The sequence below is a fragment of the Vidua macroura genome, chromosome 13 (assembly GCF_024509145.1).
Source record: "Vidua macroura isolate BioBank_ID:100142 chromosome 13, ASM2450914v1, whole genome shotgun sequence".
Classification (NCBI taxonomy): domain Eukaryota; kingdom Metazoa; phylum Chordata; class Aves; order Passeriformes; family Viduidae; genus Vidua; species Vidua macroura.
In genome coordinates, this window is record NC_071583.1 from 11,596,415 (window position 1) to 11,619,094 (window position 22,680).

Genomic DNA, 22,680 nt, shown 5'->3' on the forward strand with positions numbered 1-22,680 from the left:
ATATTATCAGTTGTTTTGGAAGAACAAAATTGCTCTGCATAGTTCTTTGTGGTTAAGTAGAGGATGAAAGATCTGATCCTGTGCCTGTGGAATGAAATTTAGATCTGGCAATAAAAACTTCTCAAATCTTTTTGGCTCAATCTCTTAAGAGAATAAGAGTAGCAGATGCTGAGTTCTTTCTGAAGATCAGTTCCCTCATTTTCAAGTATGGTTTTGTAACTTTTTACTGTGTGAAAAGTTATGGTTTTGTTTTTTATTTCTGTTTTAATTCACATTTTTAAAAAACCCAAACCAACACCAAGCCCTCAAAAAAAAGCCAGCAAAACCTAAAGACTGCGAAACACAAAATCCATTTAAAGTTTGTATTAAAAAACCATACAAAACTGTGGTTAACTTTAGACCTTTAAACTTACAAAAAAAACCCCTCAGGAATAGAAACATTCAGCAAGAAATTTGTATGTTGCTATTCATTCACTACCTGTTACTGAAGTACAATGTTTAGTTCAAATCACTTGCAATTTTTTATTGAATATCATGTAGGTACAGTAAACTGAGGAAGCAAGATAAGGGACTTAAGGTCCCTTATCATTAAGGGTTTGTTTTATTCAGGACCAGGGATAATACATAATAGATATATGTTGTGGAGCTTTTAATTTTTTTCTACTTTGTCCGAGCAGAAGGGAAAGAAGCCAGGGGAGAGCAGCCAACCTGAGCAGTGCTAATCCAAACCATACACTGTATTTCTGGAGCTTGTGTGTCTAATGTGATCTCTGTAGGCAGAAAAGTGGCCTAGTCGGTGCTGGCCAATTAACTCTTCAAATACCAAAATTTATCTGCAGCTTTTCTTGGAGGTCTAGGTGTACCCTGTGCTCCCTGCCAGATAGAGACAGTTGGGGTACAAGATTGGGTAATTTTTCTCATCCGTTAGAAGGCAAAGCATATGAGTTTGTTCCTACAGTGAATCTGAAAAGGAAGAGATTTGTAACTTGTGTTGCTTCTGTCTATTTAAATCATCTTGAAATGACTGTTGGGATCAAGGCTCCACCTGGACATGCAGTGTTGCTGGAAATGATATTGCTCTCCAGGGTAGATTTAGCTTCTGCAGCATTTCCATGGCAATGCTTGCTTGTGCAGAGTTATCTGCAATGCTGACTGGTAGTGGTTAATGCATGAGATTAATTTGGGGTGTGTATTTTGTGCCTTTGCCACACAGATAATTTTGCCTTAATAGTTAGCTGGTGCAGAGAGCTGCAGGTACACTCTTCAGTGTGTACACTTTTCTAAAAGTGAAAAAATAATGCAAGATGATCTTGACTCTAAGTAAAAGAAAATACTGTGTGATATGAATGCCATACTTTTATTTGATGACTGCTTTTCTTAGATTAGTCAAGATACGTTTTTTCTGTCAAGATTTCAGTAAACATTTTGTCCCATGAGAACTGTTAGAAAAGCTAAAGAAAGTTGTGACAGAAATACAAGGTGGGAAAGAAACTGAGCTGAAGAAGGAACCATTGTACTGACATGAAAATGGTACAGGTAGAGTTGTTCTGAGGTTGGTCTTGGCACTGAAGTGTGATAGTTCCACTGGTGACTGCATGTGCTGCCCCATGCATGTAGGCGTTCTCCCCACTAATTTGCCTCTTTAGTGTCCTCTTTGGACTGCTGGAGACTGCTGGCAGATGTGATGTCCATGTGTAGTCTCTCATGATCAGTATAGCTCTTTTGGAATTACCAACATACTGGGTTGCAGGATCTGGTGGTAATGCCTCCAAATCCCAGTGTACAAGTGTGCCACAAATGGAGAAGTGAGTGAGCAGTTTTGCTCTAGGATAAACAAATATGCAGGTCTGTTACTCCAAAATGAGGTTGAAAAGAAAACTAAACATTTGATGAGCTACTCCTGGCATCTAGATTTTTCTGTATTGTCTCAACTTTCTGTATCTGCTCACTCTATTTTTTCTCCTGCCTGTACTTTTTTGTCCATTTCTAGCTTCCTTTCCAGTCTCAGAGTTTGCTTTTCAAACTGATTGGTCTTTTCTACTTATACCATAGATTGAAGAAACTTTTTTCTTCTTGCATTTTCTCATCTGCTGTTGCAGTTTTGAGCTGTGACTGGGATGCAGCTGAACAAAAAGGCACACGTTATCCTGGAACTTAGTAGGTAACATCTTTCCTGTTGAACCATTGCAGCTCCCGGGACTGTGTGTGTTGTGTTCTTGGCTTTGTGTACCCTGGGGTTCAAGATCAGTTTGGAACTAAGTTAATGGACATTGCTGTAGTAGTCACAAGTTTCATCCAAATGCCTTTTTGTTTAACTTTAGGGTAACTCCTTAAAGCAAAGGGTGGCTGGATTATGTTTGCATAACTTGTTTGCTTAAGCATTGCTGCTGCCAGGTCATTAACTTTATTTTTATTTCTTTTAATTTATCAGGTAGAATTGTTCTCAGTGCAGCTTAATTGAAAGCAGACCCACATGCACGTACACAAACAGTTGGAGCAGGAATCTTAGTGGGATGCTTGAATAGTAATTGGGAAGGTAACCTCCTGTATGGTACACACAGCCTTCACGTGACATTGCTGCTGGGAATGTAACATTATTAGAAGGCTTAGTTAGGGCAGAGAGGAACTCTCATGTTTTAAATATTCAAATTCAAGAGCTTGAGGCTTTGGCAAAAATTCAGTAATCAGGATGAAGGGAAGGAATGTCACTCTTCCTCCTTGGTCATCCATACACAGTACAATTCCTCATTTGATGAGGCTTTTAGAAGCAGAACAGCTCAGCAAGTGCCATATTAACTAAGCTTTGGTCTGTAACTTAAAAAGTTCTGCTCAGTTCTGGCCACTGGCAAAGAAAGGATCTGAATATTGAAAACATTGCTTAACCAATGCTGCTGAAAATAAATATGACCTAGAGACAGAAGAAAATGGATTAGTGCATAACTGCCCAGAAATCTGTATTTACTCTATTACCAGAGTACTTCCATGCGGTATTGCTATAATGCCATAGGAAGTTGTCCGGTTTTCATGCCTTGTACTATGTGTTTCTGAGAGGTCTTCACTTAGAGAACTCTTTACATTTTATTCTTTGATGTTGCCATGCAAATCATGTGAGAATTTACTTTGCTCTTTAAGTGTTTATTCAGCTCATCACCTGAATCTGTCATCATATGCCTGTGACAATAACATGTGTTGCTGAAACTAAATGTAGATGCATCTTTTCAATAAAATATTCCCATCACTTCATGTTATAATAGCTGGTGCAGCTTGAATTGGAAAAGTTAATACTAGAGAGAGCCAATATTTACAGTATCAGCTGGAATGATATAATTAGTTTAGCTGCCCAGATAGTACTGTGATGAACACGATACGAATGCCTAGATACAGATTTCCATTTGCAACTGTCTGAAATGAAAGCTGCAAACTCCCAGGCTCTTCATGGGAGTAAAGATTAGCTTCAAAGCATATGACATAAAATTGGCTTCTCTCTCTTTCTCCTCTAATGAATAAATAATCAAGAAGAAACATTTCACACTTTAGAAATAGCAAGCAAAGCTCAAATAGCCTTTTCAAGAGTCTCTGTAGCTAATACATTTTTAAATACTAAAATTGTAGACTTAAAAACTGTCAGGTCTTTGTGAAAGATTTACTGGTGGAGCTGTTCCTCTCTAGGCAACCTGTATTTAAGATATATTCTCTCAATATATGTCTATAGGGTATGTAATAGGTTCTGCAGAAGAACAGCAGAGGTGGCCTTAATCCTTGTGCAGTTTAGGTGGCAGAAATCAGCCATGAGAACAGATTAACTCATGGAAGTAAATAACCCCAGTGTATATATACAGCTGTCAAGGTTTTTTCTTCAGCAGAAAGGGGATAGAGGTATGGAAAACAAGTCAGAAATTTGTCATGTAAGTTTTGTGTGGTGCTTCAGAATGTCTAGAAGTTTTTCTGTTCTTTCTTGGTATTCCTTTAAGTTATTTGTTTTTGTAATTTCAATTACTGTGTTATAGTTGCTTTTTCTTAATATTAATTATGTAATGAATTTCAATGAACTGTTACACTAAGCATCCCTAGAGGAGATTTTTGTCTGATGTGCAATACCTATTACATAGAACTGCAAAAAATTAAATGATGGCTTAAGGAAAAAATATGTACTATTATGAATAAGTTCATTTTTAAAATATGGCTATTATTCATGAGGTATTTTCTTGCCTAGTTGAAGATGTCGATCCTGCATGTGGAGATTAGCTGACAACAATTTAAAGTCTTGAGGGAGTGAGGGATATGCAGGTACACCACAAACACTTAAAATGAAACCACAGAAAAAAGGGAAGCTTGAAAATATGTATTTTTACTAAAGGATTGGAATAAATCCGCAATACATACGATTTACTAAAGGATTTGAATAAATGCTCAATAGAATAAATGTCCGGTTTAGCCTTGAGTCAGCACAGAGCAGCACTAGTTGGTTTTGTCTAAACACAAATCTTTGTAAAATAGTAAAATACAACAGTAAATCCCACTGTGAAGTATTTTGCATTTGGTTTTAGGAGAGAGTTGGAGTCAAGTGGTGATTGAACAAGAATAATGTTTTGTATAACATGTGTTTCTGTTTCAAATGTTCCTTTTCTGTTGTTGACATGATGTTCTTGTTTGGGGAAAAGCAGTCGTGTGTACGAAGTGTATTAAAGTGGCAAGGACCCTCATATTAATGCTTCTTTCCAGTCTTGTCAAGGGCTGCTCTGTTGTTTGGGCTCTAGAGGAGGTTATTAGACATCTTCACCCCAGGGTAGGTCTTTAATCTCTTATGGGTGGAGGTGGAGAATGTTCTCCAACATAGGGATACAGATCGAGGCCCAGCTTGTTCTGAGCCCTCTGGTGAGTCTGAGATGAGTAAGATCGAAGTTCAACATAATTTATTCTGATGGGTTAATATTTTTTGGGCATGTATTTCCCTGAATAGAAGCAAAATGGTGGAAAATTCCTGGGTTGGTAGAAATCTCAGTGTCTGCTTTTCTTTCTTGCAGAAAGCACTAACATATTAGTCAAAAGTTCTAAAATACAATTGTGGTCAAACACTTTTTTGTAGTACAAATGTTTGGTTTTTTTGGTTTTTTTTTTTTTCAGATCTTTCAGTTGTCTTTGCTTTGTTTTCATCTTCACTTTTCCTGCCTACTCATCCTTTCTGTGGAGATTGTTGAACTTCCATTTTTAAATGCTCTTTCCAGGTGTGTGATCTGTGCAGGTAGCACATCCCTGGTTGTCAGTGCTGAGGTCACAGGCTCTGGCTGCACTTCTGGAGACGTCCTTGGAGATTTTAAAGTCTTTGTGGTGGGGGGGAATTTTTTCACAACTTGAGATTTACTGTTTGGAATAGAGAGATTGGGGTTAATAAGGGTAAGGAGAACATGCTTCGGGAAGGCAATTGTGGCTTCATCTGCCTCTATCTCTGTAAAACATGTATATGCTGAACTACTTTGGGTTCATTGAAACATTGAGGTGCTTTTTCTTAAAGGGATGCTTTTGCCAGGAAATTAAGCAGTATTTTTGGAATATGACAGTAATTCTCTAGTAAAAACACACAAATAAGAATGTGAAGGTAAGGGTTTTATTCACTTGGTTTGTGGGGTTTTGTGGGTTTTGGTTTTCTTTTTTGTTTGTGTATTTTTGGTTTTTTAATTTTCATGAGGATGGAGGTTTTGGGGTTTTTTTGTTTGTTTTTTATTTAAATAAGGGTGGTTCTAACCCTTTTCTGAGGCTTTCATGCGTTCAATATTGGCAAGATGCTTTGAAGGTGCATATATGGGGAAAGAGATAGGCAAAGAAATTTTTACATCAGATTTAGATGGAGTAGGGGAGAAAGAAAAGTTAATGCTCAGGCATAGTTTTGTGGTTATAGTGTGACTCACAAGAAAGACTTAGTCCATGTGACACATACATTGCAAACAGTTGTAAAAACATGCCGTTAGAGATCCAGAATGAGGAGTGGGCTGAGTTAATGCTATTCTGAATCCATAACATTCATGTTTTCTGGCACAGTGAGAGTAATGCTGCAAATGAAACGTTGTATTACTGCTTTTGCTTTTACATTACTTTGTTGTCCTTGATGGACAATGTCCATTCTGATCAGCTAGAAATGAAGTTTTAATCCTGCCTTTCATTTTTTCCATGCCATCTAGTGATGCTGATACTAGGGCTTTTTATTTGAGTCAGGATTTAGATACACTTCGACAGAGGACTCACTGTGATTTAAATTTTTATAGTTACATAAGTGCTTTAAAGTACATGCTGGTTTTCTTGCTGTTTTCCTACATATGAAGAATCAAATTTTCAGGTTAGATTTATGTTTAAATGTGATTATGTTTTAAGTTTTCATTAATGTCTCCCTCAATCTCCATTGTGTGGTGATAATTTTCCTCAGTGTGTTTGCATAAATATAGTTTTAAACCTATTGGAGCCATTCCTATATCTGGGCATGGCCATGTAGAAATGGATCTTGTATCTTCCTAATGTTTTGTAGGCCATTAATATTCACTGGTAATCTTTGTTCAGAATTTGGATCCCTGTATTTTAAGTTTTTGAAAGTAGTGGATTTCTTAGGTTCAGTCTTGTATCTGAAGGAGACATTGTAAACATTTAATAGTTTTAAAAGAAACTTGTTAGAAACTACAGTATCTGTGGCATGTGCTGTATCTAAGAGGGGGTTTTATATTTTCATTTCAGAAGAGTTGTTTGGTTTTTTTTCTTAGAAAGCTATGAAAATGAGCCTTTTTTGTGATAAAGATTGAGCTTTAGGATCTGTTTCACATTCTGTTTAATCTTAGCTTTAACAAAGTTAAGATTTCATTCTGTGTTTAAATCCCCTTGCTAACATAATTTATTCCATCTATTTTTTTTTTACCTGTGTTGGTAAGTCAGCTACTAAGACTCCAGTAGGTTGATAAAGAAACTAAGAACAGCACGTGAAAAGAAAAAAATCTTCTCCATATGTAGCAATTGCAACAAGTGGGATTTGAGAGGCTGAATGTATCTCTTACACTGATAGTAACAGGAAAGCTTCAGAGGGCACAGAGATGTCACAGCAGGTCTTGAAAGCCGAGTGTGTAGGGGTTTTTTGGTTTTTTTAGCGGGTGGTCGTGAGAGTGGTTGTTAGATTTTTCTAATACAAATACTAAAAGTTCAAGTCACAAAGGAAAACAAATTCCCAGAGATGCTGATTATCCCAGTTACCACTCAAATAATTTGGGGCCACAAGAGCTCAGTGTTAATATAAAGCGGACTGTTGTGATTTAATGATAGATTTTGTTGTTTAATTGTAAAAAAGGCCAATGAAGTATCATAAATGTGGGGTTTTTTTGGGACTAAGACTTTCCCCTGTTACATTTAAAGAGCATATTAGATGCATTTCTCATATACGATTATGTGGCAGTTCTACCTAGTGCTCTGATAATGGTCAGAATTCTGCAATAATGAAAAATAAATCAGAGTTGGAACAGGCAAATATGTGTGCTTTTGAACCTGCAGAGTTATTTTTATGGGTTTTTTTTATTTGTTCATAAATAAAACAAGCTTTAGTTTCTTTGAAGCAGACATCTCTCTGCAAATGGGAGAAGCTGAAACCAGCACAGGCAGGTGTTGAGCAAATGTCTCCAGTGAGCTCTCACAAGGGTTTTGTTATAGATTTTTGATTCTTTTTATTAGTCTGCTCAGAATCTCACTTCTCAGGTTTGTACTTAATTGCTGGGTGATTCTATGGTAGAAACTTCCAGATGTTTACCTGTTGTTTAAGTCTGATTCCAGCCAGTCTCCCAGGCAAAACTTGTTTACCCCTTGTACGTCCAAGGCTCACTCCAATAGCTTGAATGTTGTTTCTTCAAGGTAATTTTAACAGACAAATTTACAGGACCACACACTTGGGGTATTCAGTTGTACCTTTTGAATCTCACTTACAAAAATGTAGGTGATTTACATGTTCCAAAAACATGAGTGTTTTCAACCTCATCAATTATTTTTAATATTAAAAGTCAGCAGATGGAGCCAAAGGCTTGTAGAAAAATGACTTGTGCTGAATGTGTATTAAACCACAAAGTCCACTGAGTTTAACTAATGATGTTCTACTAAAATTTATAACAGCAAAGCTATTTATTTGCTGCTAAACCTTACATTAGCATCCTTTTTTCAATCTCTTGTGTCTGTGCAGAGTGAGAGCTGATCCCTTCACATACCAGGGGTCTAACAAGACTAAAATGAGTGAAGTTTGGGTGGGAACCTGATTTTCTTTGTAGATGTACATTTTTGCAATGTTTTCTATGGCAGCATTTACTGTTTTATCTGAAAAATGGTGTTATATTTTGTCAATATTTTTCTTTCTCCTGTGAGCATGGTAACTGGAATCCACTATTGAAGGTTAGACTGGAATTCATTGCAACCTCGTTTCTGTTGTTGCATGGTTGGTAAGGTACTGGGGTTTCATGTTTTTCTTCTGAAATGACTGAAATAAGTCTTTGCCTTCGATAACTTGTCAGATTTGGTATCCTCATAGGCTAACCCTATGCTTTTTGTTAAATATTAGCATCCTTTTGGGATTTTAAATAATATTTTCATAACAATAAGGAGATGGGATGTTTTCTAAACTATCTGTGCAATTTATCCCATTTTGATAAAATGAAAAAAACCCCAAAGGCAATGTGGTACCTACCTTTTGTAGTAAAAGGGAAAAAAAACTATCATAGTTTTAAAATACGATATCCAAAGTGTATGCAAAAATTTATGGTGGCTGACCAGAGAATATTTCATTGGTACAATGATATTTTGCCATTTAAGAAAGACAGAAAAATGAAATTGTTAAGGGACTAATGGCAGCTGTTTTGTCGAACTTGATGCAAAAACTTTTGTCCTCTAAATCTAATGTTCTGAAGGAATATGAAATGTGCATATGTTACACATAGAATCTAGAGCCAGTGGGATATAAATGTATGCTTAAATATTGCATGTATATTTTTTCTCATTTTTGTTTTGCTGATTCTTGAAGCTCAGTCTCTTCAGTTTGAAGCAAGGATCTCCTTAGAGAGACTTGAGAAACTTGGTATACTTACTGGCCAAGTTAAAAGTTTTTCTTATTTTTCTGTTTATCTTTGGCCTCATCTATGTTTAAATTATCTTTCTTGCACTCCTGGTCTTGAAAGACAGTGATAAAAATTCCACCAGTTGTACCAACTTGCTGACTTAATTTTCTCTAATGAGCATTGGCTGTAGTAGCAAGATTTTCTAACACTGATGTTTTTCTTTCAAATGATATGGTCAGGTTCTAGTTTCAGATTCACTCTGGACTTAGTCATAGGCTTTTCTAGTAGGCATTTTACTTCCAAAATGTGCTCAGTCACTTCCAATGAAATTATATTTTCTTTCCGAGCCTCTTGCATTGTTTTAGAAAAGTTATACAGGACTGGGATGGTGCATCCCTAATTATATCTTTATGCAGTTTCCAGGTACTGATGTTGCAGTCTCACTGTGATGTATCTTCTATGTTTCTTTTTACTGTAGATGAACATTAATGCAACTTTTAACACAGAGAAAATAAAGTGATAACCTAGGAAGGCACAGTGCTTTTTGCTATATTGGAGCAATGAGAGCTAGTGACTATGATGAAAAAAATCTGCAGAAAAGGAAGCCTGATCATGAAGAAGTACTTCTAAAAGATCTGATGAAACTTTTTAAAATACATTGCCCCCTGCCCCACCCCCCCCTCCCCCAAAAAAAAAAATTCCAAACACCCAATCCCAACTATCTAGTTTCTAATAATGAAATTTTTTTGCATTGCTGGATAGGCTAGATAACTTTTTTGGACTGGATTCAGTCATCTCATAGAATTTTTTGTGGCCTGCACGCTTTGGATTACATGTAATTTCAACTTTAATTTAAAAAGAAAAGATTCTAGCTTTCAGGACTTGGAAGGGAGTGACACTTGCAGTTTTTCAGCTTGAGTGGAGTCAAGTAGTAATATGGAAATTTTCTCTGGGTCCTGGGTTGTTAATTTCAAAGCCTAATTGTGGTACTTTGAAATGTCATTGGTCATTTTAGTGAAGGTTGTCTCAGCAGGTGTGATTTGGCAGCTACAGTCCCGAGACCCAAAGGACAGGAAGTAACAGATTCTGTGAGGAAAGCAATTGAGCAGAAGAGATACATAGAAAAAAACAAAAAGGAAATGAAAACCTGTTTTTTTGTGTGCTGCAATACCACATAAAGAATTGTTCTTTACTCTGTTGGCATGTAAAGGTATTTCACAGGCTACTCACTATTCTTTCATAGGTTTCAAGTTGCCCCTGTTACTTTTACCAAGCTTCTGTCTGTGTTAATTTGCTGTCAGGTATTCTTGCTGCTGGCTCTGAAGCTGTCTCCTCTGTTAAACATCCATGTTGCAACCCCAGTGAGCCTATTTTTAAGGTTCCCTCATAGATCACATCTAGCTTCCTTTTAAAAGACCCATAATGGATTAAAATTATTTATAAATTGACAACTGTTTACCATCTTTATTCTGACTGATGACTGTTTCCTTATCATTGATGCATAAATGCCCAGAAGTGATATTTCTCAGAAAATACTCTGATAGAGTATGTTCTAAATACTCTGATAGAGTGTGTTCTAAAGCAAATCAATAAATAAAAGCACTAACAAAAACAAAATAGCATTTTGTTCATAGTGTATAGTGAATATTTTGGTAAAGGTCATATTAGCCAAGAGACTGTTGAGCATTCCCTGTACCTCAGTGGTACTTGCACATCTCTGCCCAATGGGCTTCTTCCCTTCCCTGAGGTGTAGTGGATTTCCCATGTTTGTTACAGGTGTCTGTGACACTTGATACTGAAAAATGAGGATGCTTGTTTTAAATAAAGAATGGATTTGCATAGTGTGAAAGACAACACTCAATTTTAAGTTTTAAAGTTTATTAAACCTTAACAAAATAAAACAAAGAACTGAATAAGGAAAAATGATGGCGCTGGGAGCATGGGGCTTCTCTTAACATACACATCTCTTAATTGTGAGAGCCAACCATCACATACTCATCTAAAACACATAGGTACTCAGAATCATGAAAATATGCTGATGATAGTTGCAATTTCTGTCAATCTTGATGAAGGTTTTAAAATAGGACTGCCAGTAAGAAATGCCTGGGTGCAAAGTGTAGAAATATTTATTCACCTGATGACAGTTGAAAGGATTAGGCAAATAGAAAGATAATAGAAGATTAGAAGTGTTTAGAAGATAACAGTTTGTACTTCTGTCATTTGAATACAGCTCTTGTCTGGCATTGTCAGAATTTAGTAGGTGTGCTTGCACCTACTTGTATCAGGAATTACTTCTTTTATAGTCACACCTTGGGTTTTTTCAAATTGGACAACTCTTCGATAACAAGTTAACAAATCATTGAGAGGCACAGAAGTCACAACTCTTTGTCTATTGTAAGTGCTTGTTGTATCAGAGGTGAGGGCCCTTTTCATGAGTTAATCAAAAAGACCTACGCAAACAAGCAAGAGGATTTTTTCTTTGGTCAGTCACTACAGTTACAGAGCCTGACATTATTAGTGAACCTTCATGATCTCATAGGCTGCTGCAAACTCTTGTGCACCAGAACCCTCTTAATAAAAATGTGAGGCACTGGATACACAAATTCATAGCAGCTGTCACAGCTGGGCTGTGGTGAAGTTTGGTCAAGACCCTTTGAACTTTTTATTTCACACTAATCCCATTTAGTGTGATCAATATAAGGACCTCCAGCTCCTAGGTCTGTTAATTGGGTGTCAAGTGTTGGGTTGGCCTGTGTCAGGCTGTAAAATACAAACACAGAAGAGACTATCAGTAGGGAAGTAAAGTGTTTATTGTCTGAATGTATAAGAGTGAAAAGTTGCCTTCCTAGTCTGAGATGTCCTTAGGGATCTTAAGCGTCTTTTGTTTCTCTCAGTAAAGTAACAGTATAGTTAAATATGCATTTTAACAAAAATAGTAGAGCAGTTGGGGGCTGCAGAATACTGTGAAAGATCTAGTTCTGCTAATAATTTGATGCTGGACTACCTCTTTGTCTACCTACCCTCCTGCCTTTTTTCCTGATAATAAATATACTTAATTGCTCTCTTAACTATTTGTGTTGGGTTGCTTTAAGATGGGAGTCCTTTCTTGTTTTGCACGTGTATGTCTAAAATGAAGCTTCTTCTAAGACTTAACAATATTTATTTTAACTTGTGCTTTGTAGCATTCAGGGAATAGACAGGATAACTTAGATCTTCATTTCCCCATCGCAGACAATCTCAGGAGGTTTTTAACTCCCCCATCTTTAGTTCTCTATCATTCAGGGAAGCGTAAATATGTAGAATGATATTTCAACTTTCATACATTTTTGGGTTCTTTTATTTCAGCCTTTCAGTGACAGAAAAGACTGGGGAGTTTTGAGTAGTTTGTTTCATCTCCTTTGAAGAAAACCTAAAATTTATAATCCCAGATCAGACCTTTCCTATAACTCACGCAACTCATCCTGTTAACTGTTTTAATATATGGCACTGCTATTTCATTAAACAACATCCAGGAATAATTAGTTCAGCAATGATGCCTCGGAACAAAAGCCCTTGATTTCGTTCAACTTTATAAGTTGGTCTCTTTTGATCTGCAAGAACACATCTGGGGCCTTTAAGAAAGCAGAAAGAAAAATATTAAATGTTTAGTAAGGCTGTTGGTGAAGGTTTCAAAGCACAGTAACCCTTTGGTACCATGACGTAGCTCAGAAGCAAAAAAGTGTGAATTTCTTGTTTCATAAGGTATCACATAGCACCTCTTTATAGTAAATGCAGTTTTTGTTACCTGATCATGACTACATTTTGCCTTTATTTCCAGTTTCAGAAGAGGGAGTATCTTCATTCTTCCCCCAGTTTTTTTCATTCATTTTTCTGGCCTTTTACCTTCATTTTCCCTTGGATACATTTAAATGAAGTAATCAGAATCATTACTGTAAACCTGACTTTTTTTTACCAGGTATCTTTGCATTAGAATTTATTTTTGCTGCATGAAACCTTTCACTGTACTGCTTCGTTCCTTTAATAGCTTACTATAATTTTCCAAGGTGGTAGGGATAAGTCCATTTGTTCTTTACTCTAGACTTAGCTGCTTAGATTTTGCAAGTATCCTAAGGACTTGCAAAAGTGCAGAGGATATAAATTTACTTGTCTAATCTTAATCACTGTTACTGACTTGTAATAGAAAATTGAACTCTTTAAAATTTGCCACTAAAAAAATCCTGCCTCGAGGGAAAGCTATAAAGATTTTGTATGCCAATTGTTTTTTATTTCGTAAACTAAAAAGTATTGCAAAAAATACTCGTCTGATCATAATTATTTTCTTTTTCTTTTCTTCTCCTAGCAGAAGTAGCCTTTGTTTTGATTGTAATTAGTAGAAGGAATTCACCAGGAGTAGCACCGTATCATTTGATTTGTACTGCTGTGTGTTGTGTTTGCTTGTTTGCTGTATTGCACCTGAGTGCTGCTGTATTTATATTCCAAGCGTTTCCTAGAAAATGTACAAATCATCACGATTAATGTTAACATTTGCCATAGCTAACGAAGCCTACCAGATCTCTCAGTAATTATTCATCACCTTTGTTTCATTTTGTATAAATCATGGCTTCTATTAACAAGCTTATTTTAGAGAAAGGACAGGAGAACTTTGTTCATGAGAAAGAAATGAGCAAATAACTTTTTTCTTGTTTCTCCCCTTGGCCATTCAAAATAGAAGTGAAAAGAGTTGAAAATATTATTTTTCATTATTTTTAAATGCAGCTTTATGTTCACTCTGTTTTCCTTAGTGAGCCTTTAACGCTAAGGTTGTGACCCAAAAATGACCTCCTTTTCCACTCTCAATTGCTTTTGAACTACTCCAATAAGTAAAAAGAAATAACCCAACAGAAGGGTAACCAGATCACTGCTACCACACCAAGGAAACAGGCAGGCTTTGGGGTGCTCTTCTTTAATCTCTCTATCCACAGAGCCTTCATTTTAATTTGCAAAATTGAACCCAGATCGAGAGCAGTAAAGCCTGAATATGGTAAATATTCATGCCTCAGTGATCTAGAGTGGCTCCATTACATTTCAGAGATTGGGAGAATTACCTTTTGGATTATGTATATTCATGGGCTGATTTTTATTTGAGATCTAATATTACTCACATTGGGCTACATGTCGCATATTCTGTCAAAACCAGCCTTCTCACAAAGCTCCAAGTGTTCCTTACACATAAAAGTTTTACTTCTTTTCCCTATAGTTTTCTCCCTTTTATGCTTTTCAAAGACTGGTAGTAAACAAATTTCTTTTAAAGAAGAAGGGGAAAAAACCCAGTAGAAATTCTATAAAACCTTCAACCCTGTGTTTACTGTGATATATTTTTTTGCATGTGACTTTGAAGTCTTCAGATAAAAGTATTATTATTGTTCTAAACCTAAATCTATTTGGGAAAAAAAATCATTTTGTTCTGTTGGAAGAAGAAAATTCCAGACAGCCTTTCTTTAACCTATAATTTTGCATTGGTTTTGACTTTTTTTTTCTTTGAGAAATGTTTTATTGTAATATTTTTGATAAGTTGCAGAAATTTTAATTGGAATGTAAATGTTAAGCTGCTTCTGTGTCATAGTTTTACTATGGGTCTGACATTCTCTGCATAGATACTTGCTACCTCAGTTCATTGGCATTATACTATACTTTTAAAGTGCATACTTTGTCATCTGTAGTGATAGGTGGCACAAGCAGTACCACTTAATTTAGGACACTTAACATCTTACTATTCCTTTCTTGTTACAAAAGAAACCCCCAAAACCCCCAGATATTTTAGTCATTTTGAGATGAAAGGATTATGGTAGGTGTCTGCCTTCTGCATCCTGCCACACATCCAGGGGGTGTAGGGATCTACTCCCTACCTGCCAGATATTTAATGTGTGTGACTGTTGGACTCTTTTGGCCAGAGGACCAAAACGGGACGTGGTTCTCTCCTGTGTGAAAAGATTCACCCAAATTTGGAAGAGGTAAAGCAGAGAGAAAATAAAAGTGCAGTGGGGCTTGGCAGAGGTGAGGGGTGGGAGCCAAAGAGTGTGTTAAGAACTTGTTACTGGGAAATGCTGCAGGGTGCCTGGGCAGCCTGATTGTCTTCTGGGGCACAGCACCAAGACATGGTGCTCTGGACATGACTCCAAGAGGAGTCATGACCTGAGTGAGGTTTGGAGAACATTTCTCACAAGGTTCTCATGTGGCAGCTGGGGAGGGATGAGATGGGCTCAAGTGGGGTTGGTGTGAGTTAAAAGTTGTCTGAAATGGTTCAATTTATTGGAAGCTTTGCTGTGAATGAGGAAAATTGCTATGAAATTATAAAAATTCTGAAAAATTAGCATTCCCTCTTAAAAAGTGGACATTGTTGGTTATTTTTTTTTCCTCGAGAATTTGGATTGTGACTAATGATGCAGTTGAATTTATCTGCAGTGAGGCGTAATGCCATGTTATATCACAAGGGTGACAAGATTACTGGAGTTTACCAAACAAATATTCCAGTAAGATAGCCTACATGTAATACAGTGGGAATTTGATGGTTTACAGTAAATAATGAATTCTGGGCAGCTCAGTCATGAGAAGAAAATAGAGGGCAGTTTTTTTGATTCAGTGAGATTTGTCCAACCTGTGAATGGCATAGATTAGGTTCTGTTGAAAAAAATTTGGGTTTGTATATTTAAAGGCTAGAGGAGACTGCTGAAGCAGAGAAGGTCACTTAAGTTTACCTGAAAAATCTTATTTTAATTTGTGACTGTCTACATGAATATAGCATACATGTAATATAAATTAAAATTATGGTATTGAAGTGGGGTTGCATGAGAGTAAGATCATTGACCTGCTTCTTTATATATTGAGTGTGTAGTCATATTTTAGATGCTGAGAAAGGGAATAACCCAAATGGATTTTAGTATCTCCTTTTATATTGCTTTATTCTAGTGTTTTAGTGCATGCTCTTCAGGCTCTGGTGTTATTTTATCCAGAAGGAGGAATATATTAAATAAAATCTGATAGCACGTGTGTGGTGTTGCATAAGCACCACAGTGGTCATATGGTGAATGCCCTTATAAAACTCACTTAAAAAAAATTAATTTAAAAGAATCATTCAATATGAAATAATTTTTTCTCCAGATGCTATATTCCTTTCCCACATGGGGGTGAGGCCATGCAGAAATAATAGAATCTAGACATATTCTAGGTCTTTCAGATAATTGCTACTAAGCCACGTGATCTTGCTGGAACCCACAAACTTGGAATTATTTCTGACTCTTGGAGGTTTCTACACTTTGTAGCTGGTCCTAACTGCTCTTGTGATGTTGACTCAGAAGAGAAAGCTCTCCACAACCTGAGCAGTGGCAGAGTTTGCATTGTGTGATTTGCTGTTCAATGATGTGTTATTGACACCTCCTGTTTTATCTCCATTTAGGCTGATTTGAAATCCTGGTTAAAATTTTGGAGCTAACTAGTTACTGCATGAACCAAAAAGGCATCTTAGAGAATCTAGAAAATACTTGGTACATTATTTCTTGAAATAAATGTTTTATTTTTATATCAATGGAGGATGTGACTTTTTATTTCTGATTTCTCATTGTTGCTCTCTTGTTCCTTCACATCCCATATGTCCTTTTAATGCTTTTGAGCAGGAGTGGTTTACCAGATTCACTAAATGAATGGCTGCTTGCTCATCTATGGGATTTGGCTTTGCCATCCCACATAAAGCACAGGATTGAACATTCTTCATGTTTAGAAGAGAATTTAGAAAGATATCTGCTTATGTGTAAGGAGCGGTTTTATGACTGAATTGGAGCTTTGCTTCATTTCAGTTGATGTGCTTAAACACAGGCTGACTGAAAACTAAAAGTTGTTAGCCTTTGTGGTAGCCTTTCAGACAAGAGGCCAGTGTGGTTTGGTATCTTCTGAAAGCAAGATCCACCATGAGAGGTTATTAGAAGATAGAAGATGAGATACCTTATTCTGTACATGAATTTGTAGTAGATCAATAGGGAGGAAGCAACAGGTATGGGATGCTGTTTATTGGTCATGCAGTTGGGAGTTTGCTGCTCCCCTTCTGCTTATAAAGATGCCCTGCTGGATGATACTGAGGTGGTGTTTCGTGCATTTGGCACTTTGCTACAGTCTATGGCCAGCTTATACTTCTCGAAAGGGCTTTTTCTTGCTAGGGTACTGATTCAGGAAGGCTTGCACTTGGTGTATTTTTAAACCTCAGGGCTGAAATGGGGCTGTCTTAATTTCAGTTCCTTTTTCTATGTAAGTTTAAAGATGCAGCTCTTAGTGACTGGGCTGTGATTTTTATCTTTAAACTTGTTGGAGTCCTCACTATTTCAAGTGGGGTCATTTTTTTATACTGCATATGCAATACCCCTTTTATAAATACTGCACTCATAATCAGTATTTTTTCTAACATATTATTGAGACTATTTTAGCTTTGCAGTTTCTCATCAGCATTACAGGGAAGCGTGGTTGCTGTATCTCATATCAGAAAGATGCACTCACAGCACTGAGAGGCAGCAGGATGGCTAGGTTTTTATCTAAAGAAGCTATGAGCAATGGCATGTGGCTGATAACTTAATGGAAGTTGGATAAATAAAGGAAAAACAGGTCTGACATATCAGTGCAAAAAGTCATTAGTGGACTTTTTTTGTATCCTGTTTTCTATTAGTCTGTAGTAAACTGCTTTGAAAATCTTAGTGGGCTTTTCCTTTGGTCTTAAAATAACAAGTTCTCATATATTGGATACATTTGTTTATCTCAAGGGCTGAACTGTTTGGGTGCTTTTGATTTCTTTTTTGTGTTTTTTAATCTGCATTTGAATACAAACTTCTTTCTCGCCCTTTTTATGCCTTTTTACATAATGCTTTAGGAACATTAATGTGATTATGCAAACTAAAATTTAAAACAGGAAGCAAATCTCTGCAAATTATGTAAGATTTCAACACGTGGCTCTTGATTTATATGTTGAAATATAATCAATTCCCCTGTGCCACAAGAAAACAAAATGTGAGTGAATTTCTTAGCAAAGTTTGTGGCAGGTTTTGTAATGGTATCCATGTTCTCCATGTTTACCTACATGGTTCACATGCAGTAAAGCCTGTCACTTTAAAGTTGCACTCAATATTGTTCACTTTCTGTGTCTGAAGGCCTACTTTTCCCACTTTGAGTGGATTGCTAAAATGGACCTTGGGTAATTTTCATGGACAATAGAAGATAGAAGTTGCTTTCCAGACAGCAGTTTGAGAACTAAAAAGGGGTGCTTGAAATAAATGCAAAGAAATGCCAAGGATATTTGTCATAGCTGGTCTCAGTTACAAATTCCTGTTGCTCAGGACAGTGCTCTGAAGTATTTTACCTCATTCTGGTGCTGGAGGGGTGGACTGAGTGATCCAGCCCCAACTCCCTACTTGAAAAATTCATTGCTGTAAAGCTAAAGAAAATATATGAAAGCTTAGAACTCTGTTATAGCTTGTAGGGATCCCTTACATAGGGAAACTAGATATGCATAAGAGAAACAAATCTAATACTGGGGGTCAGTTGCACCCTTTTCAGTGCTTCTGGGTTTGTATTTTAAAGGCCAGACAAAATAAGGATGAATTTTACTTATGTACTTGAGCCTCTTGAAGAAAAAACCCTACATTTGGAATATTTTAAACCATGGGCAAATGTCTCTGTCAGTCAGAATCAGAGTGAAATGGAATGAAATACTGTACTGATCTTCATGGTCTGCTCAGAAAACAGGAAATCAGTGATTTAAAGCTACTCTGGCTCTTGTTATTTGATACAGTGGTGCAGACCAACTCCCTGATTCACTTCTCTGCTGGTTCCATGTCTGACCTTTTGAAGGAGATGCAACTCCAACTCACTTTGTGTGATCTAATCCACCCCCCACTCACACTCTGTGTTCTGGTCAGATTCTAGTTCCTACAAACTTATTCTCTTGGAACAGAGGTTAAGTTAGTTAAGATACTATGCTCTATGCTCCTTTGACAATTCTGTCACTGAGAACAGGAGGGGAGAAAAGAAATGGCTTTGAATATGTTCTTTCTCTGGTAGGTTTATGGAAACTTCAGATACAATAATAGAAACCAATTAGAGCCTATATAGATGGGCTGATTAAAGAGGCAGGGTACTGGATAGATCAGCATGAAGTAATGATTTTCAGTAGGTTGAGTGATGCAGTGGCATTTCCTGCTCGTGTCTGAGGACAAGCAGACCTGTGTGAAAGCCAGACCCAGCTAAAAGGAAATCAGGTGATTCTGAGAGCTCTGGGTGAGCACAGTCATGATGTACAGGGCTTCCCTCCTGGGAGAGAGTTGGAGGCAGCACAAATAACCTGCTTTGGTGGGGGGTGGGGGCAGGGGTAGGTGGAGCTCTACATGATTCTGCAAATTTTCAATGTGTTTTCAATTAGTAGGATAATGTTTTATGAAAGAGAATTAGGATCCAAGCTGTTCTTGAACTGGCATTTGAAACTGTGAAGACCATAAGCAATTGTATTAACAGGAGCTTCATTCAACACTGGAAAATACTTTTGTGTCCATACTCCACTGCAATGTTTATCTTACACATAGGAATTACAGCAGACTTTTGTCACAGGAAGTGATGCTTTGCAATTGTGTATTGTTTAATGTAGGTGAACACTGAGGAATGTGGCAGAACACAGCTGATATTCTGACACAGGCCAGCTCTGTATGCTATGGTTGAGAACTGTAAATCACAATGAAAAAAGGTTAATCATGTGAAGTGAATATTTCAAAAGTACTTGTTTCATTCTCCTTCTGATCACTGTTTATGAGCTGCATGTCAGATGCGCCTAATCATTTGAGTTAATTTAAGAGGAGAGAGTAGGCATAAGGCTGAGGAAAGTTTCATGGATGCCTAATTAAAAGCCAATATGTGTTCTGAGTATATGCACACAATTTTTTGTTTTCTAATCACATCTTTTAGTCTTAAATGTTATCTAAATTCTGTAAAAGATATTTCAGATTAATGCACATAGACCATTTCTTTAATACTTTGATTCATCTGTTTAGGTGGGTAACTTCTAAAAAATAATATTATCAACTGGAATAAAGTCTTTGTGACTTCATTTAAAATAGAGAAGTAGACAGATCTCTTATGCATCTTCTGGTTCCAATTTTGTTTTGAGGAGTGATAGTGCTGGAAGATTCCTTAGTTCTTGCCTATTTATTGACCCCATCCATGGTTGTAGAAGAGGAAGGATTTATTGCCAGTATTATCACATATGAAATCACAGAAGTCTTTCAAATTTGTTTGGGCTGGTACTTTTCATACTACAGATTCATTCTTGTACTGCTTGTAATGTCTTCGAAACACTCATGTTTAGAAAACCTTGGGTTTTTTAGTTTCATTTTTCTTCTTGAAGTCCTTAAATGTTACTTGTATCACCATTGATGCAACTATAGAATGATTGAAACTGGAGAGGGAAGGGGTAGTGGATGAAAGAAGGAAGGGTTTGGGAAAGGTTTGATTCAAGCCCCTCTACTTCCAGCCTTTAAAAATACAATCTTGGAAGTTAATAGAAAGGTGGAGGTAAATGCTAAATTGTTTCTCTCCAATGTATCTGTATGGTTAGTATTGTTGAGGATGTTTAGCTAAAGGAGTAATGAATGTTTGTGTTCAAAAATGCTTGAAACTGAAACTACCAAGTGTTTACAAGGGCCTTTTAAGTCTGTTTTGACACTAGTTAATATCTTGACAAACTACTTTAGTTCAGGCATTTTTAGTGAGGGTTTTTTCTCTTACATGAACATACCTCTTGATCTCCTTCTCATAATATTTTGTGGATTCTTCAAGAATTCACAGGCATTGATGTGGCATTTGATTTGAAAAATGTTGTAATAATAACATTATAATCTGTAACAGGGTGTTTCTTTTGGTTTTGGTTAGCAGCCAGAGGATCAGGGAACCCAAACAATATTAGTAGTGGTGAAGCTCGTGGGTATTGTTATTTGTATAATTATGATTTCCAAAAGGAATACAAGTTTTGTGTTATTCTCCAGGAGGCATGTAACTGCTAGATTGTCTTTTTTTTTTAAACAGCTTTCTATATATTGCCTGTGACCATTTATTGCTGACTTATTTGGAGACCTCCTTATATTTCAGTTACTGAAGGTTTTAGTTCAGCCAATAGACTTTTCATCTGCTCTTCTATTTTGATCTACGTTTCTGCAATTTGTTCCCCTCTGGGTGATGTTGGAAATAGGCATAGACAGATTATCTGGAGCCAAGTGAGATGTCCTCCATACAGGCCAGCAGGATTTGTGGAAAAGAAGAATGTGAAAAACATCATTTTGTTTCCACTTATACATCGCAGCTACCATGCAGAAAAAAGCTGGTATTTTCAGTATTATGAATTACTGAGTAAATAGCTTTGTGATGAAAATAATTAAGTTCCCTAGACTGTTCTGAATTGTCCAGCCTAAATGCTGTGCTCTGAAGCTGTGTGACATCTGAGGATGAAGCCCAGCTCTGCTGAGTCCAGTCCTTTGGTTTGGAATTCTCTTCATCAGTGCTTGCATATTTTGTTTTTTTATTTTCAGGAGTTAAAAGATAAATGGGTGGGCTGGGATTAGAAGATGGCTACTAAGGGACATGCAATGATTGGAGATTGATTTGAGAATAGTTCCAGCTGAGTAAGAATGTAAAAGCTTGAATGCTGAGAGTTGCACAGTAGCATTTGGCATGAACCTTTTTGATAGCTGTAGAATTGATGATAAGTAAAGGGAGATAGAAGAAGAAATTATGCTGAGTTGAGATCTGTCCTAGCAATGTTGTTGTTCTGTACACATTCACAGAATAATCTATTGCATGTAGATAAAAACCTACTAAAAAAAGTATCTCTGGAATTGAGCATTCTCATGAAGAGTTCTGTTCTTGGATCTGAGTGTTGAGGTTTCAGCCCTTCAAAAATGCTGTGTATAACTTTTCTGTACTAAGGACTCTTGTCCAATAATAATATTTATTTAGGAGATTTTTTTTTTTTACCAAAGATATCATTTCAGTATTAAAAGATATCTCATGTAGGGACTTGAAGCAGAGTGGTTACCTATCCAGGCATCCAGCATTAGTAGGAATGCAACAGGTGGCACCGTAAACATATTACCTGAAAAAACTTTTGGTTACATTCAACTTGAGGGGATGGGGGTACTTATTAAGGGTGAAGGTTTGCTGAACTGAAAAAGAAAAAAGCCCAAAATGAATCCTTGTTAAACTAAACGAGTTTAGTCTGATCAAGCTGAGCTTAGACTACTTTTTAAAAGCTTATTTCATTCTTCTCCTCTCCTTGAAATAAGTAATACAATAGCAAGCTCATTAAGGCCAAAATTTGATAGCATCTAGGAAATTTTAGTGTAAGTAATGATTGGTGTTTCAGTTTTCCTACAATATTCCTGAGATATGGAGCCCCACATTTTAGTGACAGCAGTGCTAGCTGTATGTTCATGAGCATTCAAATCTTCCTAAGAAAGCTTTGAGGATTTTCTTTTTTAGTCTATGGAATACTATAGACTAGGAAGGGGTGGGCTTTTGTGTTACTGATTATTTTGTAGTGATGGTTCATGAGAATTCATTGTGC

General features: G+C 36.7%; 1 protein-coding gene across 3 annotated transcripts in view; it reads left to right on the plus strand.

Moving 5' to 3' along the window:
- Window positions 1-22,680, plus strand: part of EEFSEC (eukaryotic elongation factor, selenocysteine-tRNA specific) — a 124,427-nt gene that overhangs the window by 42,300 nt on the left and 59,447 nt on the right. The gene's annotated exons all lie outside the window — the stretch shown is intronic.